The following is an 18,542-nucleotide window of genomic DNA, read 5'->3' as shown; positions in this document are numbered from 1 at the left end:
AAAAAGTTGGTCACTCAGGTGGTGCAGTAGGTAGAACACTGGATCTGGAGTTAGGAAGACCTGAGTTCAAATACAACCTCAAATATTTAATACATACTTTATCTTGGGCACTGAATTTGAAATCAGGAAGACTAGCGTTCAAAACTTACCTTAGCCTCCAGTTTTATTACCCTAGCCAAGTCACTTAATCTCAGCCTGTTTCCTCATCAGTAAAATAGGGATAATAATAGCACCTACTCTCCAGAGTAGTTGTAACATTAAAAATGAAATGATAATATATGTAAAGTACTTTTCAAACCTTAAAATGCTATATAAACATTAGCCATTATTATCACAAGAAAAGTACATCAGTATCTCCAAATGTAATTAACATCATAAGAATGTTACCTAATAACTCTGTGTGAGAGGAGAGGGAAATCACATCTGGCTAGCCCATTAAAGAAGCTTTCCTGTAGGAGTCAATATTTGATCTAAGCTTTAAAGTGCTGGTGGGACGTTGAGAGGCAAGTAAGTGTTCAAGATTGAGGGAAGGGCCTGGGCCAAGGTAAATTGGGAAGAACATGTAGGTTCTAGAAATCTGAGCTCATTTACAGCATCCATGTTGTCTCATCTTCTCACCTATCATGGATGTTATTTTCTATCTAATCATATCCATTTTGCTCTTTCTACTTTTACATTACTTCTGTTTTTCTCTACACCATTCAGTTTTATAACTATATACAATCATTTTTTTAAATTCTATCACAGATGTTTGCAAACTTCTTGGTCATGCTGGGAAGTGCCCTGCCATATTCCTTCTTCTGAGTCCTTATGGAGTACATCTGGTATCATCGATATCTAAGAAGTTGAATAGTGTCATATTTAGAATTGTGGATAGTCAGAAAGAACTATGTTTGAATCCTTCTTCTTCTGTGTAACAATGGGAAAATCACATAACTCCTCAGAACCTCGGCAATGATACCAGGAGTACCTGCCATACAGGCTTGCTGTGAGGATGAAAAGAGATAATATTTAAAAGAATTATACAAATACTAATTGTTATTGCTTTGAACCATGGGCCCAGAATCCCAGTCTCCCTGGATGTTATCTTTTCCTTTGGTTCTCTGCTCCCTTTATTTTCCTTTCTTTTTCAAAATCATGATTTTCCTCTTCAAAAAGGGAACATAACCTCTGGCAAAAAAAAAAAAAAGTCCTCCAGTTCCACACTCAGGAAGTCAGAGTCCCTAGAAACATATCCCAGGTTTTTTGTGACTATATCACTTGTTTTCACATGAGTCAGCAGAACTGGGTAGTGGTAGGTGGGTTGAACAAGGTTTGCCTGGCACACTGGTGCCTCTCATGCAGACACTCCAGGAGGACAGCACGCCCCCAAGCAGTGAAGACAGCCTGACATATGACTGCCGCTGTGCCCCTCAGTCAGAAGTTAGCAACCACTCTTCTTAAAGGGAATAGAAATAGGATTCCTCCCACATACCTCTGCCTGTGTGTCCTGCCCACCTATTTTGAGAACTCTTTATGCCAATAGCTCCCAAGTAGAGGCTTCATTCTGTGACTTTCTCCCAAGTTCAGTTTATTTCAAACCATGACCTGAAAATCATTCACAAGACAAAAGCATGCTTACCATGCACATTTCTGGGCTAAAGAAAGTTTTAAAAAATTAACTTCTGTTTTGCTGAAGGGCAGCAAAGAGACTTTGGTTTACAATCCAAGCTGGACGACTAACCAGCAATGTATACTAGAGCAAGTCTCTCAGACATTCTGGCTCTCAGTTTCTTCATAAAACCTAAAGCAAAAGTCTGTCTATGTCACTTCCATGAGCAAACTTTTCCATGGTTTCCTATTGCCTAGAAAATAAATTATAAATTCTTTAGTTGGGCATTTAGAGCCCTTCATAACCAGAACCATTTGGTTTTCTAAGTCCAATTGATTATTATTCCCCTTTATATACTGCATGTTCCAGCCACACTCGCTGACTTGATGCTACCCAAACACTGCACTGCATTTCCTGCCCCTATACCCTTCTAGATGTTGTCCCCCAAAAAATCATTGCCTGTAACATATTTCTTGCTAATTCTACTTCCTAGAATGCTAATTTTCTATAAGGATCTGCCCAGGTGTCATCTCATACAGGAAAAGTTTCTTGTACCCCTTACTTATCTTCACTCTTTCATCATCAAATAGTAATGCATATACCTACTTGGGGGAAGGCTGTATTCCCACCAGTAGAAGCTGATTACTGATATATTGGTCAGTGTCATTAAACAGAATTTTCCTTTCTTTTTAAATAATTTTATAAGAATTGTTTGTTGGAAAGGGGAGAGAGGAAGTACGCACTGGGAGATGTAAGCAACATAAAAGCAAAAGATAAAATATCGTTTTTAATAAAAAAAAATACTTGTTGGATTGACTTTGTTATGGAAATGAGGGGTTGAACTTTATGATCTCTAAATTTGATTTCATCTCTAATCCTCCATTAAGTTCTCTCCTATTAAGAGAAAAATCAAGAATAAGATTAAGCAGGTTTATATTTTCGGGATCTAGATTCTAAGACAAGGGGGACAATATACAAACTGACAATAATACTGTAAATGGAAAGACCACCATAACTAAACTTGAGGCTGTGGTCCCAGAGAAGAGATAAGGAAATTCACCTTCTTCCTTTCTGTGAAATAGCAGAAGAAAATGACTGTGGAATATTGCACATATTATCAGATGTGGGCAGTATGTTGGTTGGTTTTCCTCAACAGTTTTTTAAAGGATTTTGAAAACCTTTATTATAAGAAAATTCTCACTGAATAGAAGGAAATGGAGGGAGAGGAAAGTATTCAGGATGAATATTTAAAAAAACATTAATAAAAATAGTTTGTAAAAAATGTTTTCTAAGACATACAAAACCCTCATTATCTTCCTGGCTTCCTATTTCTGATGTCCAAATACCAAACCTAGTGTCATGCTTAGATTTTTCTGACATTTTCATGAGGTTTCTTTGAAATTCATCTTCACTGAATTGGAACATTGGATATGTCTGAAGTAAACGGTCAGGAAAAGTAATGACCCATGAAAAGAAACCATCATTTCCATTCCCAGTGGACTCCCCCACTCTTGTAATTGCAAAATTTCTTTCCTAGAAATCAAAGCAGCATTGACATAGTTTAGAGTGCTGCTGGGCTCTGTGCCATCACTCAATGAGACAATGCCTGGAAAAAGTAAGAAGAAATGGAGCCTCTCCAGATGCAATACCAAATATGCAGGCTAAGTAAAAATGGGGTGACTGAAGGCAGTTGTGAGCATTTCTGTGCCCTGGGAAGTGACCTGTGCTCAACATGTCCTTTCTTCCTGGTTTTTGTCAAGTTTGGATGAGAACAAATCATTCAGATTCATAAGGAGCTATCCACACATTCTCAAAGTATCCTTAGCAAAACCAGAAACTAAAAACCATAGGCAAGATAAGAGAGATATATTTGATCTGTGATTCATTTTGTCGGTCAGAGTGTCCTTCAAATAAAAAGTTTGACATCTCAGCATCACCACCTGTGTCATTCTAAGAAGGATAAAAAACTGTGGTTATTAAAGGCCCCTTGTTCCAGACCTGCAGAAGGAAATTCTAGCTCATGTTCTTATGATTTCATAAAAAAAAAGTGTTCCACCATAGTTTAAAAAAAACTCATTGAAAGCAAAATTCCTTACATTTCAAAGGTGACAGCCCAGTGTTTTCCATGCAGATAGCCAAAAGAAAAGTGATGAGCTTTTTGATGAAAGAATAATTCAGTGGTCTAATCTCCATCATGCAGGGACAGTGAGAAATGTTAGTGAGTCTATAGCAGAGCAGTTTTGGAGGAAATGATTCCAATGGGAACCCTGGCAAATTGTGTCATACTTTACCTAGAAAGAAAAATGAAAGAGATGGAAGAAATTTAGTTTTACTGAGCACTTAGAAAATTAGAAGCAAGAGTCCTGGTTTGAAATACACATGCACACACACACACACGCACACACACACACACACACACACACATTTTTTTTTCCAATTTTCTACATGGTGGTCATCATGGTACATTTATGAGAGGTCTTAGTATTTAGAGGAAGGCCTTCTGCACACCAGATAGATCCAGTGTGGAGATATGATGAGAAAGCAAGAGAAAGAGAAATAAGGGATGAAAAGAGAAACAAAGATTGCGATCTGTGCCACTGGAGGGAGTAACCCTATCACTGACACTGTGGCTCCATCATGGCCCTAGAGCACAAATTAGAGCTTAGATATATATTGGGGTTTACTTTCACACACCTAAACAAATTTAGTTATGGTCCATTCATAGGTCTAATATAGCAGAGGAAAATTAATTAACAAAACTATGCATTAGGTTCTTATTTAAGCTCCCAGTGTTAAGTATCACCAGATGTTATATAAAAGGCTCTGTATTCAATAAATTTATGAAAAGGGGTGGAGAGGAAAGCATGTATTAAGGACATAGTAGTTGCCAGGCACCCAGAGCACAAAGAAAAAATGAGAGTTTCTGCCCTCCAAGAGCTTCATCCAGTAAATTCATTAGTCATTGGCTATTATTAAATGAACATTTCTCATTTCTTTACATTTCTCTGTTAGGGACCCAGGCTCAGTCTCCATTAAGAAAATGCAAAATTAATTATGAAGGACACATTTGACATGGATCTTACAGTAGAATGGAAGCACAAAAAGAAGCCAACTGTGCAGGGTCATTTCTATAATCCCCTAATATCAACCTGAATCTAAGTGCCTTTTTCCTCCTCTTCCTTCTCCAGACACAGAATACCAGGCAATATTCAACTATGAATTCTAGATGTATACATATATTCTTCATCAAAATCACATATAAACTGCATAAGTTATAATCTACTATTCTATGCATATTCATAAATATTCTGCATACACAGAGCTCAATAATAAACTAGGACACATTCATTTTACATAAACTAAAGTCTTTAAATAAAGTTCTGGATAGATTATACCAGTTTTGCAGTAAAAAGCAAGCTATTCTAGTACCATGTCATAATTTGGCATCACTATTAAGTAGTATAAATCCCAGAAAAAAAATGGACAGTGATGATCAACATCCTAGGAGCTGTGATTGCCCATTGGTTATTTCTCCTCTAACAGAACATTCTTAGTATGTAGTGACAAGGAGTAGGATGGTTGGCAGCTAAAGATAGAAATGGAATCCTGGAGTTGGACAAGTGAAAAGAAGAAAATGCAAAACATGATATTTATTATACCGTATTCTCAGCCACTCAAAGCACTGATTTTGTGGCACAAATACAATAAAAAAGGGAATTTTAGAAATATAAGGGTCTTTGGATGTTATCAAGGAGGCAACTATGTGGCTCAGTGGATAGAGCACCGGGCCTGGAGTCAGGAAAACCTGAGCTCACTTACTAGCTTATTACCTGGGTAAGTCACTTCACCTCTATTTGCTTTAATCCAAAGGAGAAGGAAATAGAAAACCACTCCAGTGTCTTTGCCAAGAAAACTCTAAGGACAGTATGGTCCACAAAGTCATAAATAATTGGACATGACTGAACTACTGAACAACAAAATCTGATCTAATGTAACTCTCATTTCATACATTGTAAAGTTGAGTTTAAGAGAAGTGAATGGACTTGTCCAGAAGATTAACCATCTCGGTCCCTCTCTTAGCCAACCTGACCTAGTCTAATCCTGAATCTAATCCAATGCAATCATAAAACCTTCAAAGGGCAAGAAAAAAAGCAATGTTACATAATAGGTAGAAGGCCAACAACGAAATAAGAAAGATCTAGATTAGAAAGGTGAATAAAGTTATCATTAACATCCATATGGGAGAAAGAAAGGGCTAGGTATACCTCAAAATTACATTCTCTTAAAGTTGGAAGGAACTCAGTCAACAAAGAATGATAGCTGATTAAAAATCCTTTCTGCAGTCTACTTGGAAAGGGGTCATCCAGATTTTACTTGAACACTTTCAATGAAGGGGAACTCACTACCCCCTGAGGAGATCTAATCTGTTTTTTGGATAGCTTTAATAGTTATGGCATGGCTACAATGATGTATGCTCTATTAATGGATAATAATGATATTAGGAACTGTTACAATTTTGTCCTTGAATTATATCCTTCACTATTTCAGTAGATCTAAGTTTCCAGGGATTCATGTGCTCCCTGAAAAACTCATATTCTAATCACTTGACAGAAAATGAATGGGATTGGTCTAAATGACTTCTACTGCCTGTTCTAGTTCTAAATTTATAATCCTGTGCATTCTCTTAGGCAACTCTTGTCTGTCTCCTCTCATTAGTTCTCCTCTACTAGGGCCTACCAATGTGCTGTAGACCTTTCTGGACACTGATTAGATGCTACTAGGTTGTCCATCAGGTATCCCATGTTCCTTTAATATAATCAGTTTATATCCTTTGCCAGGCATATATACAACATTACATTGAGATTTTTTGGGTGTGCTGTTTCAAAAGATCTGAGAGTTTTAGTTAAAAGAGGCCTCAGAATCCATCTAGAACAACCCAGGGCCAGAAAGGACTCCCCAGAATAGCCTATCCAGCAAGAGATCATTTGCATCTTCCTGAAGCCCTTTAAGAAGTAATCCATTTCACTTTGGGACCTCTCTCATTCCTGGAACTTTTCATTTTCAAGGCTACATTTTCTTTATCAAGGCTACATTTTCTTCTTTCTAACTTTTATCATTCCTTTGTTTCTTCCCTTTAGTGCCAAATAGAGCAAATCTGACTCCTCTTCTAAATGACAGCTCTTCAACCATTTGAACATAGCTCCTATGTGACCCTGAGTTTTCCCTTCTCTTGCTTTGTTTTTGTTGTTCACTTGTGCTCAAGAACCCCTGGACCATACTGTCCGTGGGGTTTTCTTCTAAAGATATTGGAGTAGTTTACCATTTCCTTCTCCAATGGATTAAGGCAAACAGGTTAAATGACTTGCCTGGGGGCATACAACTAGTAAGTGTCAGAGGCCAAATCTAAACTCAGGTCTTTCTGACTTGAGACCCAGCACTCCATCCACTGAACCACCTAGCTGCCTCCCCTAAGTGGAGGAAATGTACCTTTCTTGCATAAACCTCTCATATTCCTAGCTTTAAAAACTGGATTGTAAGCTTTTTACCATTATGGCTGCTCTCTGGACCTTCTCTGGCTTATTAATGTCCTTCTTCAAGGGTCTCGTGTGAATTTCATCATTGCGCTGCAGTGCATTCATGCATAAAGAACCTTGATATTGGAAAGCAGAAGACAAAGGTTCAAATCCCAGCTCTTCCAATTTCTACCTGTGTGAGCTTTGATAAGTCAATTAGTCTCTCTTGGCCTCAGTTCATCATTTGTAAAATGAGAGGGTTTGGTTGTATGACCTTTTTAGAAGTCCCTTCCACCTCTGCTCCTGTGATCCTAGGCATTTTTCCTTTGCCTGTTGGGTAGCTTGCAACCTCATATTTTTAGAGACATAAGTACCCATGATTCTTAACTATGAAGCATAAGTGAGAAAATATTGGTGTTACAAAATAGGCCTACCGTTTATAAATACATTAATATATTTTGTCTTTAAAAAAGTATTTGTGGCTTACTAAACAGAAAGCTGACTTCAAAGCTAGGTTGATCCAGTTTCAAGAATTACTTCTGAAATGTACTGGTTGTGTGACCCCAAGCAAGAAATTTAACCTCAAAATGCTATGCACAATTCTGTTTCTGAGGTGTCAGCTAGCACTGGTAGAGATTTCCTAACCTGGGAGCTTACTATACCAATTCAACTGCAAGGCCAATTCAGAATTTTTAGTTTTATGTAACATGCTTTTCCCAATATACTCCTCCCTGTCCCACTCTCATTCCTTGGGTTTCTAGTCTTTAGAAATTGTCACTTTAGGATCACAATTATCTTATAAACAGGAATGACCTCCAATTATGATCTACATATTTATTTATTTTTTCTCCATATTCTCTTTTATGGTATGAGACTTGTACTAGTAAATTTTGGAGGTCACCTGGATATAAAAAAAAAAAAACACTCTCTTACCCTTTGCTTAATGTTGTATTTAATCCATGAGCATTTATAAAAGTTAGCTCAAAAACAAAAACAAAACTGACCAGAATTTTACCCCAGTGGAAGCAAAGGTTGTTTTATCTACCCTGTGTTATACTGAGTACATTCCAGAGACTAGGATTTCTGGGTGACTGCTTAATTTGAACTTCCTCCCTACCTCCATCCCATAAAAAGAGAAAAAGTCACCTCTACACCTGATTTAAAAAAATAATAATAATGAAGTAAGTGGCTTAAGCAATCCACCCAGCCCAGTGCCTCAGATTGTCTTTCATTCTTTTATTATGCTAAGCATTGAATAAATAACCTTCCCAATGATTCAGTGAGGCCTTTGTCATTAATACCACGTCCTAAATCAGTGCTCAAGGACTTCACCTGAAGAAAAGCAAATTAATTAAGAGCTCCTAATGAGCATAACAGTCTGTTCATTTCACTAAAAGAAATGCGACTGTTTGGGGGAGAAAAGGAAAGAAAGAAAGAAAAGTTTCAACCAAGAAAGTAAAATAACAGAATCATTCTATCCCAGAGAGCATTATTAACTTACATTCATTATTCATTTTTTAAGGAGAGAGAGAGAGGCAGACAGACAGAAAAGCACAGAGACAGAGAAGAAAAAGAAAAGTTAGGTTGCATAAAAGGGATAATAAAGTTGACTCAAAGTTAATATTAAAATTTTATACTGATATAGAGCTAGTCCAGAGAAGAAGTGACAAGTGTTTTTGAAATGGAAAAAAAATATATACAAATTGCTCTTTAATTCAATTTATTTTTTAAGGTTAAAAGAACCTATGTCACTCAAACTTAGGAACATAAAACTTCTTTGGAGGGAAGGGGATTATCCATATGTAACAGGAACCAGCAAATGCACTTAACTCATCTGGTGGTACCTGCCCTTGTGAAGAAGGCTAGAGAAGTTCCTTCAGAAGATCTGAGATAAAATTGAGTAGATATGCTCTGAAGAGTTCATGGGGCATACCCAGATATGCTATAATTGTTTCTGTTCTACTAACCCCATGGTTAGAAGAAGTCTTCTTTTCTTTTTCCCAGCTGACTTTGTAGCTAGAACTGAGGATGTCTTCAAAAAGCTTTGGTCACCTTCAGCAATTTTCTTTGGCTTCTCTCTCTTGGTTTGATTCATTCAAGTGAAATGATGGTATCTTGTGATGATGGGGTACAAATGATGGATCCCCAAAATGTCCCGGACTTTCCCACATGGCCCAGGTCTCTGGCATTTGCTTGGGGCACCTGGCCCCTCCTAGTTAGTCCTTTCAACTGTCCTTTCATTGTGGCCCTCATAGTTTGCACTTGGCCCCACCCTAGATCATCACTCCTTGATTCCATCTAGACCCCTTCCATGTGGCCCAGGTCTCTGGCATTCACCTGGGGCACCCAGCCCTTCTGGGTCTTTCTCTGTTACCTCCCAGTCACCCCAGACTACTTGGCCACTTTTACATCATCCAGATCTTCCCATAGTTTTCCTGTATATAAGTGTCCACCTTGCCCCCATTAAATCACTCAGACTCCTTAAGAGTCCGGCCTGGTTGTATTGGTATCACAAAGGCTTAGAGTCTTAAAATCTGGCATTCTAATAAACCTTGTCTTTGGCTGAAAGAAGACATGGAATGAATTCATTTGAGGCAGAACTTACATTTCTTGCCCTTGAATTTTGGGGTTCCCAGCACCCCTAGACCTCAACAGTAAGAGACAATGTTGTAAGAGAGGAGCCCTCAGGACTTCCCCTAGGGTTGTCATTAAGGCAGCTGGTACAGGCTTGCAAGAGCCAATTGCTAAATTTTCCATTAAAAATCATTTGCACTCCAAAAGTTAGCAAATACTATTAACAAGGGCTTCAATTATTGTTTTTACTAATTTTCTAATGATAATTATTTAAGATCATTTGAGCCCCAATAAGGGCCAAAGCCTGAACTAATCAACCAGAAGAAGCACCCTTGCCTAATAGACTTGCTTCGTGTGCTCTGGCATAACAGACATGCTTTATTTACTCCCTGAGTGAACTCAAAATGCCCCTTCGGTGTCAGCAACTGAAGCTGACCAGGAGCATTCTTCTGTTTAAGGACAAGGTGTCTTGACCCAGACACTATCTTAAATAATGGGACTTTTCTTAACTTAGTATTTTATGAACATATACTATGTTATGCTATGTTAGTAATAGAAGAAACACAGACATCCTGTATCTATACTTTCAGTTGACACCTTGACATTCCCCTATCTTATTATATTTACAACCTATCCAATTAAGAAAATTCCTTTCTCATGCTATGGTTAAAACATATGGACACTATAATGTTTTATTCTAAGAAGATATGAGTTCTTCAATTTGCTTATCTGTGAGTCATAATTATCTTCTGGCTCTCATATATTACATGTATTCTGCTAGTTTAAGGAAACAAACAATATAAATGTATACCACCTAGCTTATTTGCCTCATTTAACCAAACTTCCATGTCAACATCAGACTTAAGAATGTGATGGAGAAAGTGGTCATGCTACATATTAAACTTGAGTGTGTTCTGGATTACATGTGAGCTGTTTAAAAACATTTCCCCAGGATGTCTTTGTTGACGTTCTATGTGTCTTTGTGAAATGAGCCTCCATCCTTTGCCTCTGCGCTTGCTAGGTTCTGTTTTAAGTGATGGAATGAAACAAGCATTTTCTAAGTGCCTACTATGTACCAGGCACTGGCTTATGATTAGGGGTAAAAAGAAAAGCAAACGACAGAAGCTTGCGGTCTAATGGTGAAGCCAACAGGCAAGCAGATATAGAAAAATAAACTATGTATAGGATAAATGGAAAATAAACAATGAAAGAAAGGCACTAGAATCAAGAGAGTTTGGGAAAGACTTCCTGTAGAAAGTGGGATTTTATCTGGGACCTGAATAAAACTAAGGAAGTTATTGTGAGTAATGACGAGATGACGAACGTGACCATGTTTGTATGTGGTGAGGTGGGGTAGAAAAGGAAGTCACAGAAAGTGAGGAGGTTGAGGAACTGAACAATTAAGGTATTGAAGGTTGGTCATTATCCTTCATTCTCCAAGAGGACTAAAATGGCATCACTCTGCTAGGGTCACGTTTCAGTGTATCCAACTATGGCTGATCAGACCAATACAAGCTCAGAAGGTTCTACCGCAGGTCAGGCACAAATACTCCACATGAATGTTTGGGGTGGATTCTCTAAATTTGCACATCTTGCTTGTCTTTAGAACTGCTTCAATTCTGCTTTGCTCATAGAGCACAGCACCTTTTCTGATCTGGACACACCATGCTGAGCAGTCCTGTGCCAGTGTCTCCCATGTTACCCAATCAGTTCCAAATCTCTTAAGAGAGATCTTGAGAGCGTTCTCATATCACTTCTTCTGACCATCATGCAAACACTTGCCCTGTATGAATTATCCATAAAATAGTTTTTTTGGCAAGTGTACATTTTATATTTAAACAATGTGCCCAGGCCATCACAGTTGCACCCTCTGCAATACAGTTCGAATGCTTGGCAGTTTGGTTCGAGAAAGGATTTCAGTGTCTGGTATTTTATCCTGCCAGGTGATCTTCAGAATCTTCCTAAAGCAATTCAAATGGAAGGGATTCAGTTTCCTGGAATGGGGCTGGTATACTGTCCAGGTTTCACAGGCATACAAAAATGAGGTCAGCAAAACAGCTCTATAGACCTTCAGTTTGGTAGTCAGTCTAATACCTCTTCTCTCCCATACTTTCCTATGGAGCCTCCCAAAACTGAGCTAGCTCTGGGAATGCATGAATCAACCTCATTATCAACGTGTGCATCCATGGAAAGTACGCTACCAAGGTAAGTGAACTTATCCACCGTATTCAAAACTTCGCCGTTTACTGTAATCAATGGTCCCACAGATGGATGGTGTGGAGCTGGCTGGTGGAGCACCTGTGTTTTCTTGTTTTGGCTTAACAATGAAGTTAGTATCAATATACATGTGGAAATACCCTAGAATGAGGAGTTGAAGAGCAGATAAAGACTAGAGGAGATAAAGTTCCAGAACTCATTTAGGAGAGGAGTAAAAGGAAGTGTCCTCGAAGTCTATAGACAATAAGTAGCAGGATTTTGTTTGAGTGGGATGAAGCAATGAAAACCATGTACCGATAGTCAATCACTTAAATGCAAAGAGGAATTTGTTAAGAATGACCAAAAAAAGTTGGAAAGTACAGTTTGGGAATTAGGAATTAGAGAAGACAAATGTGTATAGGTTACCCAGAAACCTCATGCTATACATCATGAGTGCTTTCACTGGGGGAAAAAAAAGTATCTGAAAGCACTGGACATGACAAGTGCTGAATAACATCATAAAAAAAGTAATTATATTTTAAACGGCAGGAAATGACTCATTAGTGACTGGGAAGTCATTTCTGAACTGGCTGTCTCTGTACAGTCAGATCAATGACTTGTTAGAGCAAAGACTAAAATTAAATACAAAGCCAGGATAAAGAATGAAAATGAAATAACTAACCCATTAAAATGGGTTAATAATGTAAGAAAAGTTAAGGCATGAGTGGGTGGAGTATAATGGGGAATTGACCAATGAGAGCCTTGTTCTTAGATCATGCACAGGTTTGCCTTACACATACCAGTCAGTCAGCCAACAAACATTTATTAAGCACCTACTATCTACCACGCACAACAGTCTTTGCTTGACTTTCATCAAATGCCTGGAGGCTTAGTGCATCTTCTTTTAGACATGCATGACTGAGTGTCTATTGCAAATTGTAAACTGTGTGAGCTTTCAGATGGGTAGAGGCAACATCAGCTGGTCTGTATCAGGCTACAATCTTTTGAGGTTCAAAAATTAGAATAGCCGTTATGGATACAGTAACCAAGTCTGTAGTTTGGTATTGTTCAGTCTGACTCTTCATGATCCCATCTGGAGTTCTGACAGACACTAGAGTGATTTTCCACATCCTTTTCCCACTCATTTTACAGATAAGGAAACTGAGGCAAACACAGTTAAGTGACTTGCCCAGGTTTCAAAGATAGTAAGTATCAGAGGCCAGATTAGAACTTATCTTCCTATTGCCAGGCCAGGTACTACCTGGTCTGTAGTAGTCTACCAATAGCTACCATGGCTGAGTGCAGAGATGATTTGGCCCTAAGGAGCTACATGCTTGACCCCGGGAAACACTGAATCAACCAGGCAAAAGGGAGACGTCATTTCTTTCCAACATGGGATGACATCCATTGGCTGTGCCCCACCCAGAAGGAAACTTGGTAGGAACTTGGTTTGTTTCTTTGTTTGTTTGTTTTTCAATCAATTTATCAAAAGAGATGATTGGCGAGGCATCTGCAATGGTGACTTCAACTTCAAGTTCAATACCTGGTTCAATGCTGATGGAAGTGACTGTTTAACAATCAGAAGGACTGCACAAATCAATAAGGCGTTTGTGCATTCTCATCTGGAATTGATCCTACGTCTTTGAACCTTCACCGCAAGTTTTCTCGTTGTGACTCGAAGAGTCTTAGTGGGCATTTGAACAGGTTCCTTCACTTTCAAGTTCTTTTCTTTGGCTCTTCTAATTAGGTCAGCACACACTTTCTCGAGGGATTTCACATTGCGGCTGGCAAAGTTGATCCGGACCCGGTGAATGGCCACTTCGGGCTCCACAAGGGTCTTGCCGGTGTCTTTGAACGTCATGGCAGTGAAGCGACTTCCTGACCGACTTCTTCCTAGGTGAGAGGGAACAGCGGCGGGGTCAGGAGAAGGAGAGGCAGCGACTGCACGCTCCAGCTGTAATACCTTCCAAAGAGGGGTAGGAACTTGTTAGAGAGAGAAAAGGATTGCCAAGCACGGAAGTATCTTTTAGTCATTCTCATTACCTAGCTCATGTTTGCGTATCGTTATGCATCGTTTTCGACCATTTTCACCAGAAATCTTCTGTGTCTACAGAAGAAAAATGTATTGCATATTGGGTGGGAGAGTGTTTTGTGTAACCACCTCCTTGCAGTTTGAGCCCACTTTTATTAGGGATTGAGTGTGCGCAGTGGGGAGAATGTGCCTTCATCCTATTCGGGGAATTTTTTTTTACCCAATCCATCATTATACCATATAGTTATGAAGGCAATTAGAAAACATAATCACCACTTATTTTCATACTCTCACTCATGAATTTTTTAAACAATGTTTTATTTTTCCAATTACATTTAAAAATAATTTTTGACTTTTTTAAAATTTTGAGTTCCAAATTCTTTCCCTCCCTCCATGAAAAAAGTGAAAAATAATAGGCCTTGATCCTCATTGAGATTCCATCTGTACTTTCTTGAGAGGTGTATAACATTTTCCATGATGAGTCGTTTGGAATTAGCTTGAATCATCATATCACTGAGAACAGCTAAGCCATTCACACTTGATCACTATACAATATCGCTGTTACTGTGTACAATGTTCTCCTCATTCTACTGACTTGACTCTGCATTAGCTCATGTAAAATTTTCCAGGTTTTTCCAAAAGTAACCTGCTTATCATTTCTTATAGCAAAGTAGTATTCCATTACAATCATATACCACAACTCGTTCAACCACTCCCCAATTAAAGGGAATCCCTTCAATTTCCAGTCCCTTGCCATCACAAAAAGAGTTGCTATAAATATTTTTTATACACATAAGTCTTTTCCGTTTTCTTTAATTTCTTCAGGATACAGACCTAGAAGTGATATTGTTGGGTCACAGGATACACGCATTTTTATTTCCAAATTGTTCTATACAATGGTTGGATCAGTTCACAATTCCACTTAGAGTACATTAGTTTCCCAATTTCCTACCTCCTACTCCAATATTTATCATTTTCCTTTTCTGTCATATTAATCAACCTGATAACTGTGAGGTGGTACCTCAAAGTTGCTTTAATTTTCATTTCTCTAATCAATAGTGATTTAGAGTGTTTTTTATGTGACTGTAGATGCTTTGATGTCTTCATTTGAAAACTGCCTGTTCATTTCCTTTGACCATTTATCAATTGAGGAATGACATTTTTTTTTATAAATTTTACTCAGTTTTCTATATATTTGAAAAATGAGGGCTTCATCAGAGACATTTGCTATAAAAAAATTTTCCCTTAGATTTCTGCTTTTCTTCTAATTTTGACTGCATTGGTTTTGATTGTGCAAAAACTTTTTTAATATGATGTAATCAAAACCCGCCATTTTATATCTCATAACATTCTCTCTCTCTTGTTTGGTCATGAATTCTCCCTTATCTATAGATCTCACAGGTAAACTATTTTATACTCTGCTAACTTTTTTATGGTCTTATCCTTTACGTCTAAATCATATGTACATTTTGACTTTATCTTTCTATAAGGAGTGAGTCTTTGACCTATACCAAGTTTCTGATGTATTTATTTTCCAGTTTTCCCAGAGCTTTTGTCGAATAGTTCTTATCCCAAAAGCATGGATCATTGTTTTTTTTTCTTTTTTTTAACTTTGCTTGCATCTTTTGATTTTTTTAAATTTTATTTATTTTATTCTGAACTTAAGAAATAAAAAGTCATTTCCATAACAGTGGAATAGAAAAAAAGATCATAAATGATTGCAAAATTGTGTACAACTTGCTACATTTTTAAAATATGTAATAAAGTTATCATGTAAGTATTTTCATTTTTTTTCTTCTCTCTCCCACTTCAGAGATGGCTACAGTTAGGTAAGTGTGTGTGTGTGTGTGTGTGTGTGTGTGTGTGTGTGTGTGTGTGTATACCATTCTATGCATACTTTCATTTATCAGTTTCTCCTCTGGATGTAGATAGCATCTTCCATCATATGTCCTTTGTAGCTCATTGGGGTATTTTTATTAGTCAAAATGACTTACTTACTAAAAGTTGTTCTTAATATTGTTATCACTATATACAATGTTCTCTTTATTTTATGCAAGTTTATCCATTTTTTCTAAGATCATCAAGCTTATCATTTCTTACAGCACATTAGTAATCCATCACAATCACGTATCACAACTTGTTCAGTCATTCCACAATCGATAGACATGCCTAAAATTTTCAGTTCTTTGCCACTACAAAGAGAGCTGCCATAAATATTTTAGAACATATAAGTTCTTTTCCTTTTTCCTTAATCATCTTGGGAAACAGACCTAGTAGTGGTATTGCTGGGTCATTGCTTTTTTTCATACACTAGATTACTATGGTCATTTACTACTGTGTATTGTGTACCTATTCTACTCCATTGATCCACCACTCTATTTCATAGCCAGTCCCAGATTGTTCTAATGATTAATCTTTTGCAATACAGTTTGAGACCTAGTCTGGCTAGGCCACCTTTTTTATATTTTTCTTTTCATTAATTCTCTTGATCTTCTTGACATTTTGTTCTTCCAGATGAATTTTCTTATTTTATTTCTGGTTCTATAAAATAATTTTTGGTGGTTTGATGGATATGGCACTAAGTAAATTAATTTAGGTATAATTTCTATTTTTATTATATTAGCTCAATATACCCATAAGCAAGTAATATTTTTCCAATTGTTCATATCTGACTTTATTTGTGAAAAAATATTTTGTAATTATGTACATATAGTTCCTGGGTTTGTCTTGGCAGTTAGACTCCTGAGTATTTTGTAGTGTCTACAGTTATTTTAAATGGAATTTCTCTTTCTGTATCTTGTTTCTGGACTTTGTGGGTAATATTTAGAAATGCTGTTGGTTTATGTATGTTTATTTCATATTCTGCAACTTTTCTAAAGTTGCTAAAATTACATCTACTAGTTTTAGTTGATTGTCTAGGATTCCTTAAGCATAGCATTATATCATTTGCAAAGAGTGATACTTTTGTTTCCTCATTGCCCATTCTAATTTCTTCAATTTCTTTTTCTTGTCTTCTTGCAATAGTTAGCATTTCTAGTACAATATTGAATAATAATGGCATCCTTGCTTCATCCTTGATGTTATTGTGAAGGCTTCTAACTTATCCCCATTACAAATAATGCTTGCTAATGGTTTTAGATAGATGTTACTTATCATTTTAAGGAAAACTCCATTTATTCCTATGCTTTCTAGTGTTTTTAATGAGAATGGATATTGTATTTTTTTCAAAAGCTTTTTCTGCGTCTATTGAGATAATCATATGATTTGTTTTTTTTCTTGATATCACCAATTATGCTGATAATTTTCCTAATGTTGAACCAGCCCAGCATTCCCGGTATAAATCTTACTTGATCATAGTGTATGACCTTTGTGATATGTTCCTGTAATCCCCTTGCTAATGCTTTATTTTTAAAAAATTTTGTATCTTTATTCATTAGGAAAATTGGTCTATAGTTTTCTTTCTTTTTGCTCTTCCTGAATTAGGCACAAGCACTGTATTTATGCCATAAAAAGAATTTGATAGGACTTCGACTATTTTTCCAAAAAGTTTACACAATATTATAATTAATTATTCTTTAAATGTTTGGTAGAATTCACTTGTGAATCCAACCGGGCCCAGGAGGTTTTCTTGTGGATTTCATTGATGGCCTGTCCAATGTCTTTTTCTAAGATGGAATTATGTGAGTATTCTATTTCCTCTTCTGTTAATCTGGATAATTTATATTTTTTAACTACTCAACTATTTCATTTAGATCGTCAGATATATCAGCAGGTAATTGGGCCAAATACCTGTTAATACTTGCTATCATTTCATCCTCATTGGAGGTAAATTCATTCTTTTTATTTTTTATACTGGTTAACTTGGCTTTCTTTTTTTTTTAGATCACATTAACCAATGTTTTATCTATTTTATTGTTTTTTTTCACAAAAGCAGCTTTTAGTTATATTTATTAGTTTACGTGTGTTCTTGCTTTCAATTTTATTAAACTGTACTTTGATTTTCAGGATTTCCAATTTGATGTTTACCTGGATATTTTTAATTTGTTCTTTTGCTAGTTTTCTTTTAGTTGCATTCCCAATTCATTGATCTGTTCTTTCTCTATTTTGTTGACATAAGCATTTAGAGATATAAATTTTTCCATAAGTATGGCTTTGGCTGCATCTCATAAATTTTGGCATGTTGTCTCATTGGGAAATTCTCTTTAATGAAATTGTTTATTATGAATATGATTTGTTCTTTGACCCACTAATTATTTAGGATTAGATTGCTTAGTTTTGAATTAATTTTTAATCTATCTTTCTGTGGCCCTTTATTGAATATAATTTTTATTGTATCGTGATCTAAGAAGGATGCATTTAATATTTCTGCTTTTCTACATTTGGTTTTGAGCTTTTCATGTCACAATATGTGACCAATTTTTTTTGTAGGTGTAATGTGTCACTGAGAAAAAGGTATATTCCTTTCTATCACCATTCATTTTTTTTTTCCAGAGATCTACTATGTGGAACACCAAAAAATTACAGAGTCTGTTTTAAGAGACAATGAAATTGGGGGGGGGGGGTCTATAGTTTAATTTCTCTCAAGTTAGTTTGACATTTATTGCATGGGAGTTCAGCCCAAAACTGGGCCCCTAAG

General features: G+C 36.8%; 1 pseudogene; it reads right to left on the bottom strand.

Annotated features, from left to right (window-relative positions):
• Positions 1 to 11,893: 11,893 nt before the first annotated feature.
• On the bottom strand, positions 11,894 to 13,735 carry LOC110222659 (small ribosomal subunit protein uS10 pseudogene; annotated as a pseudogene).
• Positions 13,736 to 18,542: the final 4,807 nt, after the last annotated feature.

This window comes from Phascolarctos cinereus, unplaced genomic scaffold (assembly GCF_003287225.1).
Source record: "Phascolarctos cinereus isolate Bilbo 61053 unplaced genomic scaffold, phaCin_HiC Scaffold_2;HRSCAF=192, whole genome shotgun sequence".
Lineage (NCBI taxonomy): Eukaryota > Metazoa > Chordata > Mammalia > Diprotodontia > Phascolarctidae > Phascolarctos > Phascolarctos cinereus.
This window is presented reverse-complemented; position numbering and strand designations above follow the sequence as displayed.